This window comes from Ranitomeya imitator, chromosome 10, assembly GCF_032444005.1.
Source record: "Ranitomeya imitator isolate aRanImi1 chromosome 10, aRanImi1.pri, whole genome shotgun sequence".
Classification (NCBI taxonomy): domain Eukaryota; kingdom Metazoa; phylum Chordata; class Amphibia; order Anura; family Dendrobatidae; genus Ranitomeya; species Ranitomeya imitator.
Window position 1 is genome coordinate 46,177,343 of NC_091291.1, and position 12,829 is coordinate 46,190,171.

Below are 12,829 nucleotides of genomic sequence, written 5' to 3' on the forward strand. Positions count from 1 at the left end.
AGACGCCTTTGCTTTGTAGGTGCACTGTCTGCCGTCAGTGTCCCTATGCCCTAGGCTCCCCTGTACCAGTGTCTTTTCTCAGCCCAGTCCTTGCTTTGTCTCTGTATCCTGCCAGTCCGTGTTCCTGTTGTATCCTGCCAGTCCGTGTTCCTGCTGTATCCTCCCAGTCCGTGTTCCTGCTGTATTCTGCCAGTCCGTGTTCCTGCTGTATCCTGCCTGTCCGTGTTCCTGCTGTATTCTGCCAGTCCGTGTTCCTGCTGTATCCTGCCAGTCCGTGTTCCTGCTGTGTCCTGCCAGCCCGTGTTCCTGCTGTATCCTGCCTGTCCGTGTTCCTGCTGTATCCCGCCAGTCCGTGTTCCTGTTGTATCCTGCCGGTCCGTGTTCCTGCTGAGTCCTGCCGTTCCGTGTTCCAGACATTCTTTCAGTTAAGTCTTGTTTTCCTATTATTCCCTGCCATCCTTATAGCCTGTGGTTTCCTTCTTTATTTTGGGTCGTCCCTTTGGCTCTAGCTGTTGTGTCTCCATTCCCCCGAGGTCCTGCTCCTAACACTCCCTGTATAGGGGGTGATTCCATCTGGTCCGCTCGACCCCGGGGGCTCTAGAGTCACGACCCAGAGGGTCCACTCTCGGATTTCTGTCCGAATACTTACAACTTGCACACGCGGAAAAATTGCCACATGTACAAAAGTTGCAACACATGCAAAAGTTGATACACACAAAACTTGCACATACTGAAAACGCACCACACATAAAACTCGCCACGCGCAAAACTCGCCATGCGCAAAACTTGCTGCACACAACTTGCTACACTAACCTGTCACATGCAACTCAACACACAAAAAGTTGCTACACGCATGTCGCCACACAAAACTCATCTCACAAAAGTGGCTACATGTATGTCGCCACACGCAACTCAACGCACACAACTTGACACATAAAACTCGCCCTAAAACACACACAAGTCTGGTATTATCCTTCAAAAATAAAAATCTGATTAATAAACAGACAAACTACAAGAGCAACAACTGTACCATATAGGAGATACGGCAGCTGTCAGTCACATGACCTGTCTATTATGTGTATGTGTGAGCTAATATATACTACCAGGGGGGAGGGCTTCCTGTTGGCTGGAGATTTATCAGGCTGCCAATTTAGCTTACAAATACTGAGGTAAAAATACTGAGTAAATAACGTGTGAATGAGGTCTAATACAGAAGGAGATGACACACAGGTATATATTATATACAGGAGGAGATGACACACAGGTATATACTATATACAGGGGAGATGACACACACATCTATATATATAATTGCCTAAGGGTTTTTCCGTCTGTCTGTCTGTCTGTCTGTCTGTCTGTCTGTCTGTCTGTCCTGGAAATCCCGGCTCTCTGATTGAGACCGGCACAGCATCGACGTAGAAATCCCGCGTCTCTGATTGGTCGAGGCCGCCAGGCCTCGACCAATCAGCAACGGGCACAGCGACGATGATGTCATAAAGGACGTAGAAATCCCGCGTCTCTGATTGGTCGAGGCCGCCAGGCCTCGACCAATCAGCATCGGGCACAGCGACGATGATGTCATAAAGGTTGCCATGGCGACGAAGATGTAATAAAGGTTACCTCGACCAATCAGCGACGGGCACAGTCTGCCGCGAATTCTGGAATCATCATTGTCCATATACTACGGGGACATGCATATTCTAGAATACCCGATGCGTTAGAATCGGGCCACAATCTAGTATATACTATATACAGGGGAGATGACACACAGGTATATACTATATACAGGAGGAGATGACATACAGGTATATACTATATACAGGAGGAGATGACACACACATATATACTATATACAGGGGAGATGACACACAGGTATATAATATATACAGGAGGAGATGACACACTGGTATATACTATATACAGGGGAGATGACATACAGCAGGTATATACTATTTACAGGGGAGATGACATACAGGTATATACTATATACAGGGGACGATGACATACATGTGTATACTATATATAAGGGAGATGACAAACGTATATACTGAGGGGGAAATGAGAGGTGTGAGGTGAAAATGAGGGGTGTGAGGGGAAAATGAAAAGGTGAGTGCAAAATGAGAGGAGTGAGGGAAAATAGTGGAGTGTTCGGAAAATGACAGATGTGAGCTCGAAATGACAAGTGTTAGCGGGAATGAGAGGAGTGAGGGGGGAATGAGAGGAATGAGGGGGAAAATGAGAGGCGTGAGGGAGAAAATGAGAGATGTGAGGGGGGAAATGAGAGGCGTAATGGGAAAATAAGAGAAGTGAGGTGCTATAACTAACCACAGATATTTACTATGCCCAGGCAACGCCGGGCTCTTCAGCTAGTTGAATATACAAAGGGAAAAATCTAGATATATCTTGAATGTAAATTCGGGAGGAAGATGAATTTGCAAGAAGAGCACTTCTGTTCTTTTTTAGTTTATTTGATTTTACACTACCAGATAATAAAAAACGATTACTCATTATAGCTGTCATATATTGAGTGGAAAGGATTAGTGGCGACACTAGACAGTTTTATCCACATTTTTAATTTATTTTTCCAGTAACAGATGTTCTGTTTTAATTTGAAAAAGGTTTGGAATTCATTTGTTACCACAACACCCATAGGGCTTGTTCATACAGATGATAGAAAATGCTGTGTCTTTATTTATATGTGCTAACCATCTCCTCTATGCAGAGCCTGTGCACCAAGTATGAGGATCATCAGACTTAATGCCCCCTTGGTGCTTGATATTTCCTTATGTGAGCAGTTATACTTATACTTGCTGAAGAGCCCGGCGTTGCCTGGGCATGGCAAATATCTGCGGTTAGTTATAGCACCTCACTTCTCTTATTTTCCCATCACACCTCTCATTTTCCCAATCACATCTTTCATTTTCCCCCTCACATCTCTCATTTTCTCCCTCACACCTCTCATTTTCTCCCTCACTCCTCTCATTCCCCCCTAACACTTGTCATTTCGACCTCACATCTGTCATTTTCCGATCACTCCACTATTTTCCCTCGCTCCTCTCATTTTGCACTCACACCTTTTCATTTTCACCTCACACCTCTCATTTTCACCTCAGTATATACATGTTTGCATCTCCCTTATATATAGTATACACCTGTATGTCATCTCCTGTATATAGTATATACCTTTATGTCATCTTCCCTGTATATACAGTTAGGGCCAGAAATATTTGGACAGTGACACAATTTTCGCGAGTTGGGCTCTGCATGCCACCACATTGGATTTGAAATGAAACCTCTACAACAGAATTCAAGTGCAGATTGTAACGTTTAATTTGAAGGGTTGAACAAAAATATCTGATAGAAAATGTAGGAATTGTACACATTTCTTTACAAACACTCCACATTTTAGGAGGTCAAAAGTAATTGGACAAATAAACATAACCCAAACAAAATATTTTTATTTTCAATATTTTGTTGCAAATCCTTTGGAGGCAATCACTGCCTTATGTCTGGAACCCATGGACATCACCAAACGCTGGGTTTCCTCCTTCTTAATGCTTTGCCAGGCCTTTACAGCCGTAGCCTTCAGGTCTTGCTTGTTTGTGGGTCTTTTCGTCTTAAGTCTGGATTTGAGCAAGTGAAATGCATGCTCAATTGGGTTTAGATCTGGAGATTGACTTGGCCATTGCAGAATGTTCCACTTTTTGGCACTCATGAACTCCTGGGTAGCTTTGGCTGTATGCTTGGGGTCATTGTCCATCTGTACTATGAAGCGCCGTCCAATCAACTTTGCAGCATTTGGCTGAATCTGGGCTGAAAGTATATCCCGGTACACTTCAGAATTCATCCGGCTACTCTTGTCTGCTCTTATGTCATCAATAAACACAAGTGACCCAGTGCCATTGAAAGCCATGCATGCCCATGCCATCACGTTGCCTCCACCATGTTTTACAGAGGATGTGGTGTGCCTTGGATCATGTGCCGTTCCCTTTCTTCTCCAAACTTTTTTCTTCCCATCATTCTGGTACAGGTTGATCTTTGTCTCATCTGTCCATAGAATACTTTTCCAGAACTGAGTTGGCTTCTTGAGTTTTTTTTCTGCAAATTTAACTCTGGCCTGTCTATTTTTGGTATTGATGAATGGTTTGCATCTAGATGTGAACCCTTTGTATTTACTGTCATGGAGTCTTCTCTTTACTGTTGACTTAGAGACAGATACACCTACTTCACTGAGAGTGTTCTGGACTTCAGTTGATGTTGTGAACGGGTTCTTCTTCACCAAATTAAGTATGCGGCGATCATCCACCACTGTTGTCATCCGTGGACGCCCAGGCCTTTTTGAGTTCCCAAGCTCACCAGTCAATTCCTTTTTTCTCAGAATGTACCCAACTGTTGATTTTGCTACTCCAAGCATGTCTGCTATCTCTCTGATGGATTTTTTCTTTTTTTTCAGCCTCAGGATGTTCTGCTTCACCTCAATTGAGAGTTCCTTTGACCGCATGTTGTCTGCTCACAGCAACAGCTTCCAAATGCAAAACCACACACCTGGAATCCACCCCTGACCTTTTAACTACTTCATTGATTACAGGTTAACGAGGGAGACGCCTTCAGAGTTAATTGCAGCCCTTAGAGTCCATTGTCCAATTACTTTTGGTCCCTTGAAAAAGAGGACGCTATGCATTACAGAGCTATGATTCCTAAACCCTTTCTCCGATTTGGATGTGGAAACTATCATATTGCAGCTGGGAGTGTGCACTTTCAGCCCATATTATATATATAATTGTATTTCTGAACATGTCTTTGTAAACAGCTAAAATAACAAAACTTGTGTCACTGTCCAAATATTTCTGGCCCTAACTGTAGTATATACCTTCTGTGTGTCATCTCCCCTGTATATAGTATATACCTGTATGTCATCTTCTATATATAGTATATACCTGTATGTCATCTCCTCCTGTATATAGTATATATCTGTGTCATCTCCTCCTGTATATAGTATATACCTGTATGTCATCTTCTATATATAGCATATACCTGTATGTCATCTCCTCCTGTATATAGTACATACTTGTAGGTCATCTGTTCCTGTATATAGTATGTACCTGTATGTCATCTCCTCCTCTATATAGTATATACCTGTGGGTCATCTCTCCTGTATATAGTATATATCTGTGTGTCATCTCCTCCTGTATATAGTATATACCTGTGTGTCATCTCCTCCAGTATTAGACCTCGTTCACACGTTATTTGCTCAGTATTTTTACCTCAGTATTTGTAAGCTAAATTGGCAGCCTGATAAATCCCCAGCAAACAGGAAGCCCTCCCCCTGGCACTATATATTAGCTCACACATACACATAATAGACCGGTCATGTGACTGACAGCTGCCATATTTCCTATATGGTACATTTTTTGCTCTTGTAGTTTGTCTGCTTATTAATCAGATTTTTATTTTTGAAGGATAAAACCAGACTTTTGTGTGTTTTAGGGCGAGTTTCGATTGTCAAGTTGTGTGTGTTGAGTTGCGTGTGGCGACATGCATGTAGCAACTTTTGTGAGATGAGTTTTGTGTGGCAACATGCGTGTAGCAACTTTTTGTGTGTCAAGTTGCATGTGACAGGTTAGTGTAGCAAGTTGTGTGCAGCAAGTTTTGCACATGGCGAGTTTTGCGCATGGCGAGTTTTATGTGTGGTGCCTTTTGAGTATGTGCAAGTTTTGTGTGAGGCAACTTTTGCATGTGTTGCAACTTTTGTGCATGTGGCAATTTTTCCGCGTGTGCACATTTTGCGTGTGACGAGTTTTCCATGAGGTGAGTTTTGCACTTGTGGCGAGTTTTGCGTGAGCCTAGTTTTTGCATGTGGCGAGTTTTGCACGTGGCGAGTTTTGAGTGGTGACTTTTGTGTTTCGACTTTTATGTGGCGAGGTTGGTGTATGTGTGGTGAAATGTGTGCTCAGGGTGGTATAGGTGTTCAAGCACGTGGTAGTGTGTGGCCCATTTTGTTTGTGTGTTCATATCCCCGTGTGTGGTGAGTATCCCATGTCGGGGCTCTACCTTAGCAACTGTATGGTATATACTCTTTGGCGCCATCGCTCTTGTTCACATCTGGCAGCTGTCAATTTGCCTCCAACACTTTTTCTTTCACTTTTCTCCATTATGTAGATAGGGGCAAAATTGTTTGGTGAATTGGAACGCGCGGGGTTAAAATTTCGCCTCACAACATAGCCTATGACGCTCTCGGGGTCCAGACGTGTGACTGTCCAAAATTTTTTGGCTGTAGCTGTGACGGTGCAGATGCCAATCCCGGACATACATACACACACACACACATACACACACACATTCAGCTAAATATATTAGATATCTACATAGTGTAAATTATCATGCCGTATGGAGATAGGAGAAGATTCTGCGTTCACCATTTGGGTTTAATTTACTTCAATCATAATTATTTCACCTACTAAACCACCAACTGATGGATTCTAAAGAAAGAGCTTGTTTTTCCACTAGAATTTTTTTTTACTGATTTGCAAAATTAAAAAAAATGTCTGAAAACGATGATCGGATTGGTTGTTGCGTGGAACAATAGAAACTACATGTGCCTACACAGGTTTTCATACATGAGGATCATAACATGTTCTCTGGAACCCAGAAGTTCTTCATGCTTATCTCACAAGTCTAGGCCATGGAATAAAACCTTTCCTTTGCAACATATATTCCTCCTCCTTAAGATGTCCCAGCACTTGTTATGGTTATATTGTATAATTCAGTTCCATGCTTTAAATATTGTTTTATTTGTTTTGTGGTCATCAACACTGAGTTACCTGCAGACAGGGTTAGCTATTGGTACAGCCTAGGATTGGAGGGGTTATGTGGGCACAAGGGAAAGTAGTTTCCTGCTGCTAGGCAGATAGGGAAAAGTATTGAGAACTGAAAAGAACTATTGAAATGGGTGTTTTTGTGCTAAGAAAGAGAGATAGTCCTTGCTTCCATGAGAACATGCTAAGTAACAAATCCTGATGTCAGGTAAGGGGGCCTAGATAGGACTAAGGCTACTTTCACACTAGCGTCGGTCCGTCGCAGTGCGTAGGGCCAACGTACCGACGCATCCTGTCTCAACGCTGCACAACGGTGGCAGCGGATGCATTATTACAACGCATCCGCTGCCCCATTGTGAGTTGCGGGGAGGAAGGGGCAGATTTCCGGCTGTGCATGCGCGGTCGGAAATGGTGGACACGACGCACCAAAAAACGTTACAAGCAACGTTTTTTGATGCCAACGGTCTGACGCAACATGACGCAACATGACGCAACTGTCGCACGACGGTTGCGACATGTGGCAATGCGTCGCAATGCGTCGCTAATACAAGCCTATGGAGAAAAAACGCATCCTGCAGAACACTTTTCAGGATGCGTTTTTTCTGCAAAACGACGCATTGCGACGGAAGCCAAACGACGCTAGTGTGAAAGTAGCCTAAGCTGAATGAAGGACTATTTATCTCTAGCAAGCCGGTCAAAAGTAAAAGATTATGTATACTAGATAAGAAGCTAGAGGGTCATAGAGGACATGGTCAGGCTGGGCCACGTGTTCACATATTGGAAACTGATGGTACAGTGGAACAGCAAGGAAGGTGTAGCCCTTATCGAATGCGCCTGAAGAATAGTAGTATGAGTCGAATCAATGTACCTCAGCCAGTGAGGTCCTCAAAAATCATCTGAGCATTGGCACCAGCTCTGAGTGACCTTGACTCTTGTAGTCCACACAGGGGAATATGGAGTTTTTCATAATGGTTTATTGGACTGATGTACCATGTAATGGAGGGAATGCACCACTACGTGTATTCAGAAAGTTCCTGCCTCTGCATTGTGTGGAAGAATCATTCTTTAAGGGTTTTGCCCGCTACTTGATGTATATACTTCTCATCATGTTCAGTAAAAATTATATTTTAACCCCTTCATGACCTTGCCTTTTCCGTTTTTGCGTTCTCGTTTTTCACTCCCCTCCTTCCCAGAGCCATAACTTTTTAACTTTTCGTTCAATATGGCCATGTGAGGGCTTATTTTTTGAGGGACAAATTGCACTTTTGAACAACATCATTTGTTTTAGCATGTCGTGTACTACAAAACGGGAAAAAAATTCCAAGTGCGGTGAAATTGCAAAAAAAGTGCAATACAACACTGGTTTTTTGTTTGGCTTTTTTGCTAGGTTCACTAAATGCTAAGACTGACCTGCCATTTTGATTCTCCAGGTCATTACGAGTTCATAGACACCAAACATGTCTAGGTTACGTTTTATGTAAGTGGTAAAAAAATTCCAAACTTTGCTAAAAAATAAAAAAAATAAATTGCCCTATAATCCAATACCCGCAGCGTCTCCATTTTTTGTGATCTGGGGTCAGGTGAGGGCATTTTTTTTTGAATGACGAGCTGACATTTTTAATGATACCATTTTGGTGCAGATACGTTCTTTTGATCGCCCATTATTGCATTTTAATGCAATGTCGCGGCAACCCAAAAAAAGTAATTCTGCCGTTTCTAATTTTTTTCTCGCTACGCCGCTTAGCAATCAGGTTAATCCTTTTTTTATTGATAGATCAGGCAATTCTGAACGCGGCGATACCAAATATGTGTAGGTTTGATTTTGCTATTGTTTTATTTTGAATGGGGCGAAAGGGGGGGGTGATTTAAACTTTTATATTTTTTTATTTTTTTCATATTTTTTTAAACTTTTTTTTTTTTACTTTTGCCATGCTTCAATAGCCTACGTGGGAGGCTAGAAGCTGGCATAGCCTGATCGGCTCAGCTACATAGCAGCAATCATCAGATCGCTCCTATGTACTGTAGCTGAATTGCAGGCTTGCTATGAGCGCCGACCACAGGGTGGTGCTCACAGCAAGCCGGCATCAGTAACCATAGGGGTCTCAAGAAGACCTCTGGTTACTATGCTGATGCATCGCTGACACCTGATCATGTGACGGGGTCGGCGATGCGCTCATTTCCGGCCCGATGGCCGGAAGCGCCGGTTAAATGCTGCGACATTTAACTAGTTAATAGCGGCAGGTGAATCGCGATTTCACCCGCCACTATTGCGGGCACATGTCAGCTGTTCCAAACAGCTGACATGTCCCGACTTTGAGGTGGGCTCAGCGCCGGAGCCCTGCATCAAAGCAGGGGATCTGACCTCCACAGTAATAGTACGGCGGAGGTCATGAAGGGGTTAAAACTCTGATCTCCCTCATTCACATTTACCTTATCTGATCTTGACCTGCAATATCAAGCAGCAGCATGCAGTCTGTAGAGGCGTATTATCAAATATGATCAGCACACATACAAAGCCAGGATCCCCATTTTCCTCCATTATGGCTGGGCGCAGATGATGCTCACCTCGGCCACAGCTGCTACCACGTCTAATACTGTAGAGAAAATATATAGATTTTATTCCCCTTTGGAATAGTGTGGTTTTATGGGCAGCAGCATAAATCTTCAAAAATATAAGACTCCATTCACCCATACTGTGGGTGAGTCGACAGTCTGTCATTTTGATATCATTAATCACTCACTGCCTTGGCCCCCCGCCCTGCAGTTCCTCCTGCTGATGATGCTGCCCGAGGTCTGCACATAGCTGACAGAATAAGTAAGAAGAAAATCCAGCTCTGGAATAAAAAATCATCAAATTTATTTTCACATATTAAAATTCAGAAAAAGCATGCTGTGGACAAATAGCACCATGTGTGCTCGAAACGCGTTCAGCTAACTTATGGCTTCTTTTCTGGAATAGCTTTGCAGTCATTCCCAAGCAGCTTTTTCTGAATTTTAATATGTGGAAATAAATTTGATGATTTTTTATTCCAGAGCTGGATTTTCTTCTTACTTATTCAATATTGGATGGTGGGAGGTGGCGTTTTCCTTGCTCGGATGTTCCTGTGGACTTTCATAGATTTGCTGATGGGGGTGAGCTGAAACCTAACCTTTTTCATTGTTCAACATGGCTGACAGAAACATGGGCACAGTGCTTAGGGTTCGCACTCTCCTGCCCTCTTTAAGGGACAACGTGCACCATCCTAAAGTACCCCCAGCCAATGGCTGGGAGACACTTGTTATTTAAGGCACCTCCACCTATACCCTGCTTGTTGCATGCTTGCTAGTTCTCAGCTCCCCGTTCAAGTTTGTCTTCCAGTACCTGCTGTATCAACTTATACTTGCCTGTACCTGCCTGTGCCAGCCTGTGCCTGCCTGTATACCAGCCGTGTTTGCCATACCTGCCTGCACCTGCTGTGCCCACCTGCATATCAGCTGTGCCAGCCTGCACCTCCAATGCCTGCCTGTATACCAGCCTACACCTGCCGTGCTCACCTATATAACAGCCATACAAACCTGCACTTGCCTGTTCCTACCTGTATACCAGCTATTCCCACAAGCACCTGCAGTTCCAGTGTTCATGCCTGTACCAGTTGTACTCAACTTCTGGGCTATTTCAGCTTACTGTCCCTTCGAATCATCTGCCGTGCGTCCATGATCTGTCCAGGTGTAGCACCTAGTGTCCATCTGGAACCATGTCTAACCCCACCATTAGGAGCTCTAGTGAACAGTAAGGAGTTCACATAGTTACGCCCCTCCAGGCTCTCCTTGGACCACAGCACAGTGGTTCCATTCATCATTACATTCATCATTTCAAAAACATTTAAAAAATGCAGAATTAAAGGCGCTCATACATAAATTTATAGCTCAAATAGAAGAGGTCAATAGTTGAATTCTTCTGCAGAATCAAAATGAAATGAAGGATTGAGAAAAGAACATCAACAAAGCTTGACCTTGAAAATGAGTAATGCATCTCTGCAGAATAATGCTCGAAACTTCATGTTTCCATGACACTAGAAGCCAATGCAGAGTTGACCAAAACTGAGCATATGAAAAAACCAGGAATAAGTCACAAATCCAAAAAATAATCAGACAGCATACAACCTACACTATTTTATAACATAAAGGACACTGTAAAATCAGATTGCGGTAGCTAAACAAGACCTATCGGATAACAAAACATTTTCACACCACTGAACCCCGGGATTATTCTGCGCATGCGTGTGCAAAGTTACAGTGAATGTTGTGACATCATGACAATGTGGCCTTTTGTGCGCTTGCACAGAACCTTCCTGGGCCTCATCAGAGCCCTAAGTTTTGGCTCAGTGTGAGAGGCCAGGGGATTTCAGCAGTGGGAATCAGTTGGTGCGACAAAGACCAGAGGGATGATGGTGAGGAGCACCAAGAGGTGAGTGGAGGATGAAAATAAGGATTTCTTTATTTTTTACATATTACGTTTGTTATGCTCTAGGTTCTAGAGAGAACACACAGCATAATGTAGGACATTTATTATTTCTTCACAAACCGAATTTTCAGGGAACAGGCAAATTTAAACTTAGCCCAATCCGCTCATCTCTACTGGTATAGAAATCAGAATTTGTGTATTGGCAGAAATGTACCCATTTAAATGCACCACATATTTATCAAGCCAAGCACTTATTGAGTAACCATTGTTTACATTTTTATTTCATAAAACAATAGAAACTTGGAAATAAAAAAAAGAAATATACCTTAACAGAGAAATCAGCTTATTTGTGCTCCTGGACTGATATTTCACTCTCGATTCACATGTAAAATCTATAAAATCATTATTCAGTGAAGTCAGATTTTTCCATTGATGAGATAGGAGATGAAAGTCAGTGCTCAAAACATTCTATGGAATTGGGACAAGGAGGAGGAGCTGGAAGTAGACACAGCTGCAAGGTCTCTTGAAGCCACAGTTACACATTAAATACTCTTGCAGTGTATATTGACCCATGTGAATAGACCTTTAAAGGGAACCTGTCACCCATCATCAGGGGCTCATCTACAGCATTCTGTAATGCTGTAGATAAGCCCACGATGTAACCTGAAAGAGCAGAAAAAGAGGTTAGATTATACTCACCCAGGGGTGGTCCCGCTGTGGTCCAGTCAAATAGGTGTCTCAGGTCTGCTCCGGCGCCTCCTATCTTCATTCCATGACGTCCTCTTATGGTCTTCATGCCGCAGCTCCGGCGCAGGCGTACTTTGTCTGCCCTGTTGAGGGCAGAGCAAAGTACTGCTGTGCGCAGGCGCCGGACATCTCTGACCTTTCCCGGTGCCTGCGCACTGCAGTACTTTGCTCTTCCCTCAACAGGGCAGACAAAGTACGCCTGAGCCGGAGCCATGTCGTGAAGACCAGAAGAGGATGTCATGGTATGAAGATGGGAGGTGCTGTTCCGGCCTGAGACACCCATCGGAGCAGGACCACCCCTGGGTAAGTATAATATAACCTCTTTTTCTCCTCTTTCAGGTAACATCGGCGGCTTATCTACAGCATTACAGAATGCTGTAGATAAGCCCCTGATGCTGGTGAGCTTACCTCACCATCGATTTTGGGGGTGACAGGTTCCCTTTAAGTTAGAACCAGTCGACTCATATATTGGTCAGCACAGAACTAAATCTACCTCATATAGATCATGCTCAGAAAAAAAAATGAATTGCATATATTGTGATGGTAAGCAGAAATTACTAGGTCCATTAAGAATTTATATCAAAGAAAATTAGAAAATTACATCTAATTTCAATATACAGTCATTAAGATTTATTCGTGGTAGCCACAATAACCCCTGGAGACATTCACACAAAACCAAAGTTGGTCTACTCTAATGAGACATATGGGCACTTCAGGGGTGTTGCACTATTATTAATTCTCTGTATAGATTGTCAAGGGTTAATAGATGATACCTGTTCCATTCCGGGTCTTCTGAATGTCTAGAACTTTCTCAGGAAGCCTA